This window comes from Cylas formicarius, unplaced genomic scaffold (genome assembly GCF_029955315.1).
Source record: "Cylas formicarius isolate icCylForm1 unplaced genomic scaffold, icCylForm1.1 PGA_scaffold_1__22_contigs__length_36826433, whole genome shotgun sequence".
Classification (NCBI taxonomy): domain Eukaryota; kingdom Metazoa; phylum Arthropoda; class Insecta; order Coleoptera; family Brentidae; genus Cylas; species Cylas formicarius.
Window position 1 is genome coordinate 36313633 of NW_026844264.1, and position 17624 is coordinate 36331256.

Sequence of the window (17624 nt, forward strand, 5' to 3'; positions counted from 1 at the left end):
TAATTCATCAACAATCGAAACAAGAGAAATTCAGAGGTTTTGTAAATAGTATCCTGTGTTAGTTTCTTGCAAAAATTGACACCTTGGTGTAGAGGTCATGTTGGATTGGTCAATCGCAAGTTGCTGTCAACGTTGTCGAGTCGTCGTCTTCTAGCAGAACGAGAAAATTTGTTGTTTGTTTTACCTTCATCATAAAATCCACACAGATTTTAAACCAAAATTTTCAATGAAAAATTCTTTTGAATTAATCATCAAAATTAAAGATATCAAAATCCCTTCTAGCGCAACACTATTGTATTTTGATGTATAAAACTTATTTCCCAGTATTCCACCTATGGATGTGATAGATTTAGTAGATTTCACCCTAACTCGGAAACAGGTGAAACAAGATTTATTGGATTGCTTAATAGTATCTTTAGACCAAAATTATTTTGAATTTAATGGACAGATTTATATCTCTAAAGAAGGTTTTATTATGGGAAACCCACTTAGTCCTTTGTTAGCCAAGATTTTTATGGATAATTTGGAAAATATCATACTAGAACATCCTTTAAGTAAAAGTTTTCTATGGTGGTATAGATACGTGGATGATGTCTTTGCTTGCTTTGTTGGAACGGACAGATAATTGAATTCTTTAAGAGATTAACAAAATGCGATATTCAAGTGTATTGCTTAACGATCAATTATTGAAGTTAAATTCTCACAACATTCATTAAGGTTTTATGGTCATTTTCGGTATATATGTTGTCGAAACAATTGTCATGTCAAAATATATAATTTCGTGGCAATCTTTTTAGTTCTTATTTATTTTCATAAATGGATTTTCATCAAGTAAAAGCCACCTCAGTTCAATAAAATTTAAATATATAATGGTTTCTCGTGCGCCATTTCCAAGTTTTTTTATGATCGATTACGGGCTAAGTACAATTATCGCCAGATTTAAAACTCTAGGTAAATACCCTTTATCACCCGTATCGCACGCGGAATTAATATAACGCAAAATTTAATCCGTCGGAAACGTACGTCATTTTAAAAGTCGTTAACATTGGCCGATCGCGGTTAAATTCTGAGCACCAGACGCCGTCTAATCGCGATATAAGTCACGTCCGTCACACAATGGCCGCGAAATACGACATGCCGACATGCAGGGGCTGGTTGACAATAGAAAACAGCAGCCATCCGCCTTTTGAGCGTCCACCTCGACCTGAAACACAATAATGGCTATTTGTATTTGGAATTGGGTTTCATTAGATTAAAGCGGACTATCTGAAACGATGCTGATATTTCCGTTAAAGTTCTTTGTACGTCGGGACGGTTCGGCTTCTTCTCCTGGTACCTCTCCAATCGCACTCTGTTGGATACTTTTCTAAATAATTCTCTAAAATTACACCACTGTCGTACCTTGCCCTGCATGATCTTTCTCCACCCCTCATGATGTCGGCCAAACTCTTCCAGTCCTTCGGCACTGCACTAACACACAATAACGCGTTTTACCACAAACCGAAACCCTTTTTTTTAACTGACCTTGAAAAGTCGGGAATTTATGAAATATGTTGTAACGGTTGTGACAAGTCATATGTAGGGCAAACCAAAACATCAATTAATGTTAAATTTAAAATTTGGTAGATTAGAAAAATCAAGTGTAGCCGAACATATGTTCAACAATAATCATAAGGTAGATATAAGTAATTTAAAATTAGTTAAACAGGTAAATAATTGTAGAAAATTAGATGCCTACGAAAGCTTAGAAATTGTTAAGCGGGAATAAGGCACTGAACAAGGACAGATGTCCAATCCCATTTAGCCCATTAAACTTGCTGATTGACTGCGTCAACAGTGCGTAATTCCCTCTCCCACTTCCCGATGTGTATATATATAGAGAGCATTTGTTCGATTAAGTTTAGTTTTAATCTTCTGCTGAAGATGCCAGCTTGGTTGGCGAAACTCGCGTCGAGTACCTAAAATTGAGTTTCGGTTTGTGGTAAAACGCGTTATTGTGTATGATATATGATAAGGGATTATTCTTAATATATATATATATATATATATATATATATATATATATATATATATATATATATATATATATATATATATATATATATATATATATATATATATATATATATATATATATATATATATATATATATATATATATATATATATATATATATATATATATATATATATATATATATAATATATATAGATATTAATCCATATACTAAAAACACACGTATCATTTTTATCATATTTTTATTTTTATTTTTATGTTTCATATAATATTTAAATTACGATTTTTTTAAATCGTGATATTTGCAGGTATTGAATATTTCATCTTTAATATTTCGTAGACTTAGACCACCTCAATCGCGGCCCAGTTAATTGTTCCTTTTCGTATCGTGTTTTCTGCTTTTGTGTGTCGGCGACATAAAACGCTCTTAATTCAATATGTTCGACGAGAAATCCTTGGGGAGCTTTAATGTGAAAAGAAGGCGCATCCGTCTTAATATATCTTTTAATTTTCAACCATTTCCGATACATCGCAGACTCGAACTAAATTGCGGACAGTAAGCCTTCGTAACTTACAATTTGGCAATCGATGTAGAATCTCAATTAACAGACAACGCTACCGAGGATTCGCTTTAATGAAATATTTATGCCAAGTGTTATCCAAATATTGGAAAATAAAGGAAATGCTACGGTAGTCATGGACACAAGTGAATATCAGGAAATGATTCAAGATATTCTTGCAGACGGATCATATCGAAAAAAGATCCTACGCCATCTATGGATAGCAACGTTAAATCTGTTATTAAGGCTTCTTCTCTAGCAGACTCCGTGAAAAAATCTGTTACCCCTACGACTCTAAAATTCCTCGTGTCTTCGGACTTCCAAAGATTCACAAACCAGGATTACCCCTTCGACCTATTGTCGGCACCATTAGATTTTAGAGATCTAATAGCAGTGCTATCAGGCCATGGAACATTAGAAAATTTCTTTTTTCGTAGAAACAAAAGGCTACCACCCAATTCGTAGCGCCAGACCTGTCGATCGTCTTTAACAGTGACGGAAAAGTGATGATTTATTGAAACATTTCGGAATAAATAACAAATTTGCGGGCCTCCCGTTTAAACTCTTATCTTAAGGTATTAAGGATTAGGGTTTTTGGTAACTTTCTATTTAAGGCTCGGCTTAAACTTTTCTGTTGTTCGCCGCGCTCCGTCAATTATCCAGCGGCGTTTAAACCCAGATAGTAGATCCCCTCCGAAGCCGAAAGTTGTTCGGTTATTTGCGGCTTACAAAACTTTAATTTTAAATTCGGGGATCTTTAAATTCGTTGCGGGGGAGGCTAATCTTTTAACCCCCCCGCCCCCCGGGCCTGACCCGTACGATTGGAAACAGAAGTCGTTTTTAAGCACAAAGCCTACCGAAATCAACTTCGATTATTTTATCAGCTGCCGTTTTGGCAAAAAAAGCCATTAAACTTTTAAAGCCGAATTAAACGCCCGACTGAATCGCGCGTTTTAATGGAAATATGGCGGTCGGAATGTTTCAAAAATGGCAGAAAACTTTCGGAAATCTCAACGTCAACTGGAAGGGTAGTGAGTGCGTATTATTCACTGCATTTTGTGGAACATTCGGAATAAATGAACCAACCTCGGAACTAACCAAAGATTTCCTTCGCTTACATTGTATTCGGATCATTAAATTGATTAATCGACTCAGACTCAGGCCAGCTTTTGTGAATTGACTTCGATATACCTGACAGAAAAAAACTTTTAAATGAACAGGTAGCGCAACGAGCAGACCAAGGTTCTACAGCTGCACCAATTTTACTCAAAAAATTCCACAGACTACTTTAATGCTATTTACAAATTCTAAACTTCTGATACGAAATAAGCTAGTTAAAAAAAATCTTCCTTCCTTTCCTTCTACAGCGGCAGGCAAAACAAAAAATATTATTACATATATATATATATATATATATATATATATATATATATATATATATATATATATATATATATATATATATATATATATATATATATATATATATATATATATATATATATATATATATATATATATATATATATATATATATATATATATATATATATATAAGGTTGTTCGGAAAGTCATTTCGTTTTTTCCCGTCAGAGGACATAATTACGTTTTTTCGAAACCAACTTCACACTTAAGCCGCATAACCATTATATGTCTTGAGAGCTGATATTGCAAGGCTTGTGTGTGAAAAAGTTCTATTAATTCTACGCAGTAGTTTTTGGTTGGTGCTCTTTTAAATATGGAGAGCAATAAGTAGCATTTTCGTCATATTTTACTTTTTTACTTCAGAAAAGGTAAAAATGCTATCCAAGCGAGAAAAAAATTGACGGATGTGTATGGAGAAGACGTGTTAACAGTACGCCAGTGCCAGAACTGGTTTGCAAAATTTCGATCCGGCAATTTTGATGTCGAAGATGCACCACGGTCTGGAAGGCCGGTCGAAGCTGACAAAGATGCGATAAAGGCATTAGTTGATGCAAATCGGCGAATAACCACACGAGAGATCGGTGAGAGATTAAATTTGTCGAATTCGACTGTTTATGGCCATTTGAAAGGCAGGGGCTTAACCTCGAAGCTCGATGTGTGGGTGCCCCATGTCCTTACGGAGCGAAATTTGTGTCGTCGCGTTGACGTGTGTGATTTGCTCCTCAAACGTCAAGAAAATGATCCACTTTTGAAGCGGATTATTACTGGGGACGAAAAATGGGTTGTATACAACAATGTTAAACGCAAGAGGTCATGGAGCAGAAAAGATGAACCGGCTCAAAGCGTGTCAAAAGCCAACATTCACCAAAAAAAGGTGATGCTCTCCGTTTGGTGGGATGTCAAAGGAATCGTTTTTTTTTTGAGCTTTTGCGGGACAATACAACGATTAATTCAGAAGTCTATTGTCATCAACTGGACAAATTGAATGATTCACTTAAAGAGAAGAGGCCCGAATTAATCAACAGGAAGGGTGTAGTGTTCCACCAGGATAATGCGAGACCTCACACAAGTTTGGTCACTCGCCAAAAACTTTTACAGCTTGAATGGGACGTACTGCAACATCCACCATATTCTTCAGATCTGGCGCCTTCCGACTACTATTTGTTCCGGTCCCTGCAAAATTTTTTGGATGGCAAAACCTTTACCTCAAATGAAGATGTCAAAAACCACCTGAACCAGTTTTTTGCCAGCAAGGACCAAAACTTTTATGATAGGGGAATTATGTTACTGCCAGAAAGATGGCAAAAGGTGTTGGACCAGAATGGCCAATATATAATTTAATAAAATATTTATTCATTATACGAAAACTGTCTTTCATGTTCCCCAAAAAAAAACGAAATGACTTTCCGAACAACCCAATACATCTCAATATAATTAGAGCGTCCATATACTTATTCGTTTTTAAAGCATCACCAGCGTTGCCGCATTTGTTCTTTCAAAAAGTGCCTAATTTTTTTAGATATTCTCGACGTTCACTTGTAACGTATTTATATGAGCTCCAGGAAGGAGGAGTTGAATTTTGAGATGAAAAACGGTCTAAAATTTTTTAGAATGTTTGAATGTTTTAGAACCACAGAGCATTTTTATTATCCTTAGGCATATTATTCAGTTGAAGTCAGTTTTTATTCCGTTTTAAAATAGCGGTAAAATATATTTGACTTTAATTTATGCAAGTCAACGCTAATATTAATGTGAATGTGTTCATTTCTTCAATGAGAAAAAAACTAACAGTGAATTGCGTTTCGGAACAGGTCCAGCTTGCTTGGCTTGAAAGCCAAAAGAACGCTCCGTCGTACCGGTCGTGTACTTACGGATCGTCCTCATTTGAAAACAAAAAGGTCACGGTTTTACTTTAAACTCCTTTTCTTTATATATTCATTTTGAATGAAGGCTTTGATTTTTGGCCAAAAAAATAAATTAGTGCAATTATAAAATAGTGTATATATAGTGGAATTTGCCCTCCGTAATTAATGCAGAGGAAATATTAAAAACGCGAAAGATAGAGGAAATTATTAAAAACGCAAAGGATAGAGGAAATTATTAAAAACGCAAAATAAAGAGGAATTTAATAAAAACTTAAGAGACAGAGGAAATTAATTAAAACGCAAAGGACAGAGGAAATTATTAAAAACGCAAAAGACAGAGGAAATTATTAACAACGCAAAAGACAGAGGAAGTTATTAAAAACGCAAAATAAAGAGGAAATTATTCAAAACGCGAAAGACGGAGGAAATTATTGAAAACGAGAAAGACAGAGGAAGATATTAAAAACGCAAAATTAAGAGAAAATTATTAAAAACGCAAAAGACAGAGGAAATTATTAAAAACGCAAAATAAGGAGCAAATTATTAAAACCCTTGCGTACGTTTTGCCGTTGGATTAGAAACAAATATCAGACTAATCGAAATGAGACATAACATCGGATCATTCGGAGGCGTAAAACTATTTCAACTATCAACTATTTCAACCACTATATCCAGAATAAAAACACCTAACATTTGCTCTTCTCTCAAATAATTTCCACATTAGAGATATAAAGCGTTCCTTTACTAAATACACTTCGCCATGACCTCCCAAAGAAAATCTAAAGTCGTAAAGATATCACCAAAAGAAGTTGACAGGATTCCACGAACATACGGCAAGAAATACATAAAAGAGACGGAAAGAAAAATATCACATAGGATAAAAGGACATGAAAGAGCTTTAAGTCTACTAGTACTAAATTTCCTTTTTAATGTATTCGTATTTGTATTTTTTTTTTTTTCGATAGGAGGTAAAACAATAAGCGCACGGTGAGACAGAGACGGAACGCGACAGAGGTTAAGAAACCGGAAGCACTTGTCCGTGTCCAATTAAAGGTGCCCCAAGACTTCTAAATAAAGTCGTTTCATCTTTAAGTTCTAATTGGAAGGTTTCTGCCCGTCCGCACATCCGAGGGATGTTTTAATTACGCCGCAATAATTATAATTAATTATGCATTACGACCGGTTTTCTTCTTGCATTTTCCCGTAGACGGAGGTGATTAACGGTTCCGTAGGTATTTTTTATTAAAAATATCGTAGGAAACGCGGCCTGAGTCGTTCCGCGGTATTAGGAGGTTGAAAAATTAACGGCGGAAAAATGGTTTATCGTAGTGCGGAGCTCAGCGTTTTACGGGAAGTAGTTAAAGGAAACGATTTTAGCTTGATCATAAAACGGAACGATGTCGTTATTAAGACATTATTTTTTTATCTGCGGCTGTGTTTTCCTAGGACGTGCATCGCTGTCCAGACAATTCGGTATTTCAGTTTATGCAACTTTTAGAAGTTGTGAAATGATTATTAACACGGTACTTCTTTGGGACACCCGGTATATACATCGGTTTGAGTATGTTCGAAGGTCATTGGATTTTACTATGCACGTTTCTCCGTAATGTCGAAAAAACATCTTAATCGACTCTTGAAATGGTTTTCGTCAAACTGTCATTCAATACACCGCAAAGTTTACACAAAACTGCAATGTTAGTTTTATTTATATTCTATGAAGCTAAGCCTTTCTTTAATAATTTTAGGTGCTAACCCTCCTTTTGTCAAAAATTTTATAACTGCTCTGTTCTCAATTTGCGTTATTTGCGACATTTTTTCGTACACGTCTTGTTTAAAATGCTGTCAATAAAAAACTATTTGACGCAAGACTTCAATTTTTTTTTTCGCAGCCTACTAAGATATACATTTAAAAGAAGACAGAGTGTTATCGTCATACTGGAGCTGCGTCTATGTCAGGCCGGGAAACTTTGCAGCTAACCTCGTAGATCGACAGCGCCTCGTTTCTAGGAGAGAAATAAAATATCACATTTTTATTCCGCAATAAAGAAAGGCGAGTCGAATTATAATATGTGCGGTGCATTTCCCGCATTCCGGGCGTATATGGCGTTATATTAAATATAGAAATAGAACTTCTCGCCGATTTTAATGGCTTTTTAAACTCTTAGAAAATCAGCTCCACCGCAGAGGCGCAATATAGAAATAACCAACCAAAAATATATTTTTATAAGTCATCTTTGCAATTCGATTACGTCATCGAACCGCGTTCGGATAACTACTCATTTTTAGTAAATTGTTTACTAATAAAAAAATTACATTTTATTAGATTTCAACTATCTACCATAAAATATAATACAACACAAAATCAATACAATACAAAAATAAATAAAATTTGCTTTAAGGTCGAAAAAATATTTTTAAAAAGCTGTTGTTACAAAGCGAACGCTTTAAAATTCAAAATAAATAGAACTTCGGGAAACATTGCTACTCACTTCAGATGATCGATAATAAAAAACAATACAATTTGTAGAAAAATAAATAAGAACTAAAAGTTCAGATTTTCACGAAATCATATATTATGACGTGACAATTGTTTCGACAACACCGTGTCTTTATCAAATGTGATAAAGACACGGTGTTGTCGAAACAATTGTCATATCATAATATATAATTTATTTTGATAAATGGATTTTCATCAAGTAAAAGCCACGTCAGTTCAACAATTTATAATATAATATACTTATTGTTATAATATACTACTTTTGCCTTTTTGAATTCGACAGTACTCTAGTTTTGATTAGTTATTGCACGATCGTTTTTGTGGACGTTACGTTGAAAGGTTAGATTTAGAAGAAAAAATTGTCTTTTTCGCAATGGCAAATCGGTCAACCCAATCCCCTACCCCCCAAAATGAGGTTCCGGGTATCTTAATAATAGGAAATAATTTTACAGCAGGTAGTGATCGCGCTTTTTAAAAATTTTTACAATTTCGAAAAAAATAAATAAAGATTATGGGTGATTTTTCGATTGTTTATTAAAAAGACAGTTACCTAAAACCCAACAACGGTTTCACATGTTTTTCTTGTCACGTTAATCCCATTCAGATTCCGAAAGAAACGCCATGTTTCTTCCCCCTCCATCTTATCGGAAATCGGGAATTGAAACCGCGTAGCCTACTTCAAATTTGTTCACTTAGAAATAATTCTACAAGCGGGAATTATTCAGGTGTTGCAATTATTCATCGACCAATTCGCATCCCACGCTCAGAAACTCTAATGAAATGAACGTGTAAATCCCAAGCTACTCTATTCGGGTCAGTACGCTCCGATGGGTGGCTCTTTATACTACCCGAATGGAAAAAAACTCCGAAGGGACGCGTAACGCACGTGTAAAATTATAAACCCGGTGACGTTACATAGTGACGAGTCATCCGACAGGCCAACAGGAAGAAATAGTTGATAGGTTTAAACAAGCAGGCGAAAGAAAGTCTAAAAACCAACAGATTCCTTACTATCATGGTAGATGTTTTGTTGTTTCAGGTTTGATAAGTCATAAACTAACCTCACAAATTTTAAATTTACATGCCATGTCAAAGAACTGCGCCACTTAGGACTTAGGATCCCTTCGGTGCTCTGGGCCCCTGAATGGGGTCCCCAGAATGACTATTTCCTAAAACATATGCACATAAACATATAAATTTTGGGTCATCATCCACATTTTAACTTGTAGACTCCGGATTTTTGAGTTTTTCCGGTGAGAAAAATGTAACGTGAGATTCTAATTTTACCATTAACCTTGTTAAAAGTTTAACTGATGGTGCTGTTACAAAAGAACTGAAGAAAGAATAATGAATTAATATAATTAGTTGGTATTGTTCTATTGCTATTAAAAAGTGGTAAATCTGTAATTACAACCAAACAGCTGACATAAACTAAGTTAAACTGAAAAAATCTGAACATTTTTTGTTCTAGTTAAGATCCACACTGTTTATATCAAAGAGAAATAATCTATAATTAACAAACACATAACAAATATCAGCATAATACACAATATGAAATATTATTTAGTTATCAAGAGTACCCATAGCTTTAACAACATTGCTACTGTGGAATATGCTGTTGTCTTCGGTCTTTTAGCATTAAAAGACTTGAAGGTATAATTGTTTTGCTACCTTAGGTTAGATTACAATAAATGAAGTTAACAGGAAGCTAAGCATCACCTTCACCTATCATGATGTTATATTACAATACAATTATTATTATACAAGCCTCTAAAAAAATCCAAAGCATTGTTTAAATTGCCTTATAGTTTTGGTTAGATAGTGAGTGTAAACTCCAAAACCTCCAGTTTTCAGATAGAAAATCATCAAAATGGTAGCTAGGCAAGCAACTTCGCTTTTTGTGATTTCATATTACAATAAAGTCATAATTCTTTATGTCTTTATAAAATTCTTCAATCCTACATCAGTCCTCGGACTCAGTTTGTGGAATTGAATTCTGCAATTCCTCAAGGGTCCCATTTGGGACCATTGTTATTTTCACTGTTTATCGCAGATGTCAGTAAATGTTTTCTTTTTGCTAAATCAGCATCATACGCAGATGATCAGAAATCATACGCGCCCGTTAAAAGCCTTAACGAATGTCATAAGTTTCAAGAAGATCTTGATCGTTTTTATGAATACTGTGTAAAAAATCGTCTATTTTTAAATATTGATAAATGTTACTGTCTTAAGTTCAGCAGGCGGATAAATGATATAAACTTTGACTACACATTCAATGGTGTAAAAATAAAAAAAGTAGAGCAGATTCGGGATCTTGGAATAACTATAGATGTAAAATTAAGTTTTGATATCCACATTGAGAATATAGTAAAAAAAGCTTATAAAAATTTAGGTTTTATATTAAGAGTTAGCAAGGAATTTCAGGATCACAAATCGCTTATTATTCTATACAATTCCTACGTTCGATCTCACCTTGACTATGGCGGTGTGATATGGAGTCCTCAGTATCATAAATATATAGACAGAATCGAGAGAATACAAAAAAAGTTTGTTTGCCATTTAAATTTTAGATTTAACCGTAACTTACTAACTCATTCGTATGAAGCTAGTCTTAATTTCTACCATATACTGAAGTTATCTGTTAGAAGAATTATCTCCAGTGCTATATTTTTGCATAATATTATTAATAGTAGGATTGACTGTCCTTTACTGTTGGAAAAACTATCCTTCAATGCCAGAGTCGTTATAACAAGAACTCCTTCATTATTTTACGTGCCTAAATTTAATACAAACTTAGGTAACAATTCCCCAATATCTCTTTTACATAGACATTACAATAATTATTTTTCGCACATTGACATCTTTGCGTTATCACTTAATTCGTTTCGAAATAAGGCAAAATTTATTTTAATTTTTGATTTGTTTTCCTTATTTTTTCACATTTGTTTTTTGTAATTCACGCACTTAATATGCAGTGTTAGTTTTGGTTTAGTTTGGTAAGTTTGATTGTTATTATTTTTTTTTTATCTTCTGCTTAGCGTAGATATAGGTAGGTACTTACTTATAAGTTTTACTTTGTTAATTAAATAATGGTATAATTGTTAGTGTGTCCTTGTAAATTGTGAAGTTAGTTCTTCATGTTAGGGCACCTTTGTAATAAATAAATAAATACAATAAATAAATAAATTCATTAATTCTTATAAAAGCCTCTATAAAGTTGTAGAACTTGTTACTGTAAACTAGATCTTTCAATATAGGTTCTAGTTTTAAGATATAAAAACATCAAATCATAAGAATAATAGGAAGCTGAGCTTTAAATTCGCCTTTTGTGAGTTAGTCTTACAATAAAATTATTACTTTTATATAAACCTCTAATAAATCCAGAAAGTTGCGTAAGTTCAATTTTGATGATAGAAAACTAAGCTTCAACTTCCCCGCTTATGATTTCGTATTACAATAAAGATATTATTAACTGAGCATTTAAAAAATCCAAAAGTTTGTAAAAGTTATAAAGTAGTTGTGGCTATAAATTCGATCTGTAATATTACAATCAAGTTATTATAAATATCCATTATAAAAATCCAAAAGGTTGTATAAGTTGAATTATTATACAAGTTATTATTATTATATAAGCATCTTCAAAAATCAGAAAGTTGTATAAGCTGTATAACCATACCATGAACATGATAGGAGGCTATGAAGTAGAACTTTACTTTCAGTCAAGATTGTATAAGTTTTAGTGTAATTGTGGCTGTGAAATTTTTTCGACAGAAAGAATTCTTTGTGTCTTCTTCCTCATGGAAGGGATCTATTTCAATGGAAAGTGCTGATATTTTAGAGACCAATAGTGACCAAGATCGAACGTTAAATAATTTACTGAAAATTTCATTACAGATCATTTTCTGAAATGGAAATAATCACATCGAAATATTGTGGACAAAACTTTTTCAAGGGACCAGTAAAATCTGAATGATTCGAAACAACACGTCAAAGAAAATTACCCGTTTAAGAAAATTTTTCCATCAAAACTGAAACGAGGAAACTCGAAATTAATTTTTCACCGCTTGGCAATTTAAAAATAAACGATTTCTCGGCTTTTTTTTATGTGGGCGGGCGTCAAAAACGACAAATTTCGCGTAAGAACACGGAAAACCACTTTATGATTTTAATCGTAGCTCGAAAAGTAAACTTCGTTACAAACGAAATGAAAACAAAGATTTTCATACAATTTAAATACAAGAAAAACCCATTTAGAACTTCAAGACTACTTAAGACACCAGTTAATTCGAATTCGGAATTTTTGCGTTTGCGTTCCCATGCTGTAAATAGTGGAACGTCGCATTTTCGGGCGCATGGAAAAGTAATACACAGTAAGGGGCGGCAATTTCATGGGAAGCTCAAAGAAAATCCGCTCTCCCCCTTAATCAGGATTAAAAATATGCTCCGTTTGACACGTTCCGTTTCCGTTTTAGTATCCTAACTATGCCCATACATTTCCACTGAAGTAAAACTAACGAGGGCAACCGTGAAAATCGAAAGTTTCTACCACCCTGCGCCCTTAGACAGTGCCGTGCGTCATACGACTAACAGTAATAATGGTACAATGGATATATATATATATATATATATATATATATATATATATATATATATATATATATATATATATATATATATATATATATATATATATATATATATATATATATATATATACAGGGTTTTTCACTTAAAACTCCGCACGCCAATAAGTCCAAAACGAAAAGAAATATTTAATTTATGTAAAAAGTAGTCAAAGTGCGGGGTCAAGTAGATATTTCCTAAAGTTTAAAAAATTCGACGCCTGCAAAGAGCTGGGTATGATTTTATTTATTATTTTTTATCGATTTAGTTCTGATAACATGATAAATAAATGAAAAAACAGTAAAATACCTACAAGTTAATAACCAAAATTATTATTGCAATTAACTACATAATAAGACATTTCAAAAATTTTGTTCAAAATTATGTCCATCTGCTCGAACACAACTATCAAAAACTTTTAACAGATGAGCTTGGGTCACTTGTAGGAGAGTCCTTCTTGTGATAGCGGCACACGCTGCACTAATTTTGTTAATGAGATCAGCCATATCTTAGATAGGTTCTTCATAGATAACGTTTTTTAGGTAGCCCCAAAGAAAATAATCTGGTGGTGTATTGTCCGGGGACCTCGCCGGCCACCTTACCGGTCCATTAGTACCAAACCATCTATTGGGATATTCTCGGTTCAAACACCTCGTTACTATTTGGGCATTATGTGCAGGCGCTCCATCCTGCTGTAGCCACATATTCATTCTAGTGTCAAGAGGCACTTCTTCTAATAGTTCCGGAAGTGTAGTTTGAAGAAATCTTAAATAGCGATCTGCATTTAAAGTTCCTTCGTAAAAGTAAGGTCCAATAAGGAATCCATTTAATATGCCGCACCAAACATTGATACTAAAAATTCGTTGGTTACCTCTTTCTGTAATCCAACGAGGATGGTTTTCGGACCAAAAACGACAGTTGTGTCTATTAACGATTCCATTATTTTGAAATCGACTTTCGTCGCTCCATAAAATTTTCGAAAGAAAATTTGCATCTTGGCTATATAAATCGGACAATGTCGCTAAGAAATACATTCTTCTAGCATAATCGCCTGATTCTAGTTTATGAACTAGTTTACTTTTGTACGGGTGAAAAGAGTTAGAGTTTCTATGTAGAATTCTCCACGAAGAAATTATGGTAACACCGGTAATTTCTTTTATCTCTGATAGGGATATCTTGGGGTTATTATCAACCTGCTGAATTACAGCAGCAGTATTTTCATCATTTGTAGCCGCCCTGTTCCTATCTCTTTTAGGTTTCATGAAGCTGCCATATTCTCTTAAGTTTTTACATAAACTTGAAAAGGCTTTTGCATCGGGGACTCTTCTATGCGGATAACGCCGTCCGTAAACTCTTTTTGCTTCTCTACAATTGCATCTGCATTCTCCAAACACCAGTAACATGTCTACTTTTTCCTCATTGCTAAATTGCACCATTTTCACATAATAATTCTTAGTTTTTTTTTAACCGAACAAATTTGGATAATTCTTGTGACAAAATGTGACAATTTTTTGATACAGCAATAACAACTTACGTTTGTAATTGCACTTAAAACAACTGCGATAACAATGGTTGCCATAGTAACTAACGTTGATGGCATACTTGTAAAAATAAGCGTTAATAACATTTTTTTTAATCAAGAAATGTTTACTTTAAATCGGTATAACTTAGAAACGGGTAAAGTAAATAAGTTTGAGTAAATAACAAAAAAGTTTTTAAATAATATGTACTTTTGTATGTGCGTATTTCCAAAGTCTCTGCAATCGAATAATTTTTCGATGCGTCGCGACGCCCAGCTCTTTGCAGGCGTCGAATATTTTAAACTTTGGGAAATATCTACTTGACCCCACACTTTGACTACTTTTTACATAAATTAAATATTTCTTTTCGTTTTGGACTTATTGGCGTGCGGAGTTTTAAGTGAAAAACCCTGTAGATATATTTATATATATATATATATATATATATATATATATATATATATATATATATATATATATATATATATATATATATATATATATATATATATATAAATCCATAAAACGCGTTCGTTGGTTTTTCTTTCTCTTCTACTAGCGTTTAGACATTAACATTGCTTCTCCATACTCTTTTTAATTGGCCATACTTCGATCCATACGTTATCAAGTTCTTAATTATTGCGCTCTTCTCTGATATGCATTTTGTCTCAGAGGATCCCGTCAAACAAGGCATTGCTTTGCTGTGTTTTTTCTGTCTTTATTTAAATGCTCCAGAGTTCATATTCATCATGTCATTTAAGAATTCGTATTCTTGAGCCGTGATAACTTGATCATCCGCAGAAGATAATTAGTTCGTTGAGTATGTTATGTATGCTTACATTTCTGTTTCCACTAATATAGCACATTTTCCAAGAAAATTTGTAGCAACTAACCAAAACTATTCCGTGATAGCTATCGCGCTTCAGTCCACATCTTCGAAGACCATCTTCAAGTCATCTGGTATTTGCGACATACCAAGGCAGTTTAGAAATGGTTTTCTCGGGTGTTCGTACACAACTGTGCAGCTTTTCAGTTTTTCTGTTCCTTTGCAGTTTTTCTTTTTCTTCTGATAGGAGAAATTTCAATTTCAATGTGACTATTGACTTTAAAACTGATTCCTAGAGAAGTAACGTTATCAAAATGATCTGCAAGGTGTATGTGGTCGGGAAGCATGCAGTTCTAAACATGTCCAAGCTAAGCGTAGTTTTCTTTGTCTAATACACTCTCGCTTTAAAAAAGTTCCATAGGAAAAAGTCCAGAGGATTAAGGTCCGGGGTGCGTGGAGGCCAGTTAACATTTGGAGTGTTTTGAAGTATTTCACCTTACCACCTGAACATCTTAAGTAATCCGCCGTTGCTGAACTTTGCAATTATTGGAAAATATTTCATCCCAATACCGCGTCACTGACCGTTATTCCCACGAATTCAGTATTTAATATTCGGTAACAATGGAAGTGTATATATATATATATAATAAAACTAATCACTGAATGGCGTGTGGCACGTGACTTGGCAGCAGCGAAGGGGTGGGCCTCCTCGGGTTTAGGAAAAAATATCGGCGGTACGTTTATATTATGAGGAATCGATTGGAAAAAAAAATGCTTCAGAGTAAAGCTGCATTAATACATTTTCACTTTCTCCTTTAATTTTGTCGAAATTTATTTATTTATTTAGTATAGGTTAACTTTACACGTCACTTAGAAAAAACTTGGCGTACATTCAAAGGGCGAACGGCATTGGATTAAAAGCCCGCCGTCGACACGAAAAATATCGAATAAAATTGATACTTAGTCATTGCGCTCCTACGAAATGTCTCCCGATAGCGAAACTAATTTATTACTTTGCCAACTAGGAACAGAGACGCAAACTTATCCGGGCAAAACGTACGGCTAAATAAATAACGCATAAATAGATTTGCGAAGTACAAATAGTTGTTTCGCCTTGTTCGCAAACTTTCGTAATTATTCGTATTCACAACATTCCGATTTTGATACGAAAATCCGCCGGAATAGCAGGACCGTAATCCTTCAGCTTTAAAGCCCTCAGAGATTTGAACAGACCGAGACAGAAGCTGTAGTGCGATTTTCTATAATGACATTCGATTTTTTATCCGAGTCTACGAGTTAAAATGTGGCTCATGTCCCCAAATTTATATGAATGAATCAAAAATTATAAATCTAAATTTGTTGGATGCTATGGAGATATAATTTTTGATTAAATTTGTCGTATTTTATATTCAGACTAACTGAGCAATATACGCCTTAAGAAGTGACATCAGACAACTAGATTTCGTTATGCATTGCTTTAGATTATCTTTTCTTAATTTGGAAACAGTATTATAAAAAAATTTTTTTTTGTATATCATTGCATAAGTTTTTTCTTAGGTGAGAAAAAGGATAGTAGTAGTCTAATTAAATCCCTCTATGGTAATTATAAAAAAAAATATAAACCGAAAGTATTTTTATGATAGTAATACTTCTGTAATATTATATGCTATCTAATTTTGTTTTTGAACTAAAAATGAAATATATCCCTTAATGGTTGACTTTAGACCCAACGTCTATATAAGAAACTACGCTTTATTTTAAACAAGAATCGCTCCTAAACTTTTTTGAGACACCTTTGGGGGGTGGGGGGGAGAATAAAGACATAAATGGGATCGTGTATTAACTAAAATACGCGTAGGCGTGTGTAAAAGTTTATATTGTGTAGTTTGTAATTTTCCATTAAGTGAAGACTTTTTTAAAAGGCGTATCAGCGTAATTAGGTTGAAAATTGATTTGTGTGAATTCAAAAATTCAAAAATTCAAAAAAAAATCCGGAAGGCTTGAAAAAATGTAATAATTTAAAAAGCTTTGTCCATATAAATTATTTTAAAAATTCACAAATAAATACCAAATTGCTTTAGTAATATTACAATACAATTGGCTAAGTTATTCAAGACTGGAAGATTCTCTATAGCCTTTAAAAATGAACAATCACTGAAGCAACTTATAATTAAAATTAAGGATCCTGTCGATAATTTTTCTAAATCAGGTGCATATTCCTTGAAGGTTGAAGAGTGTAATACAGTTTATATCGGAGAGTCTAAGGGGAAGATTTCCATTTGGGTGAAAAA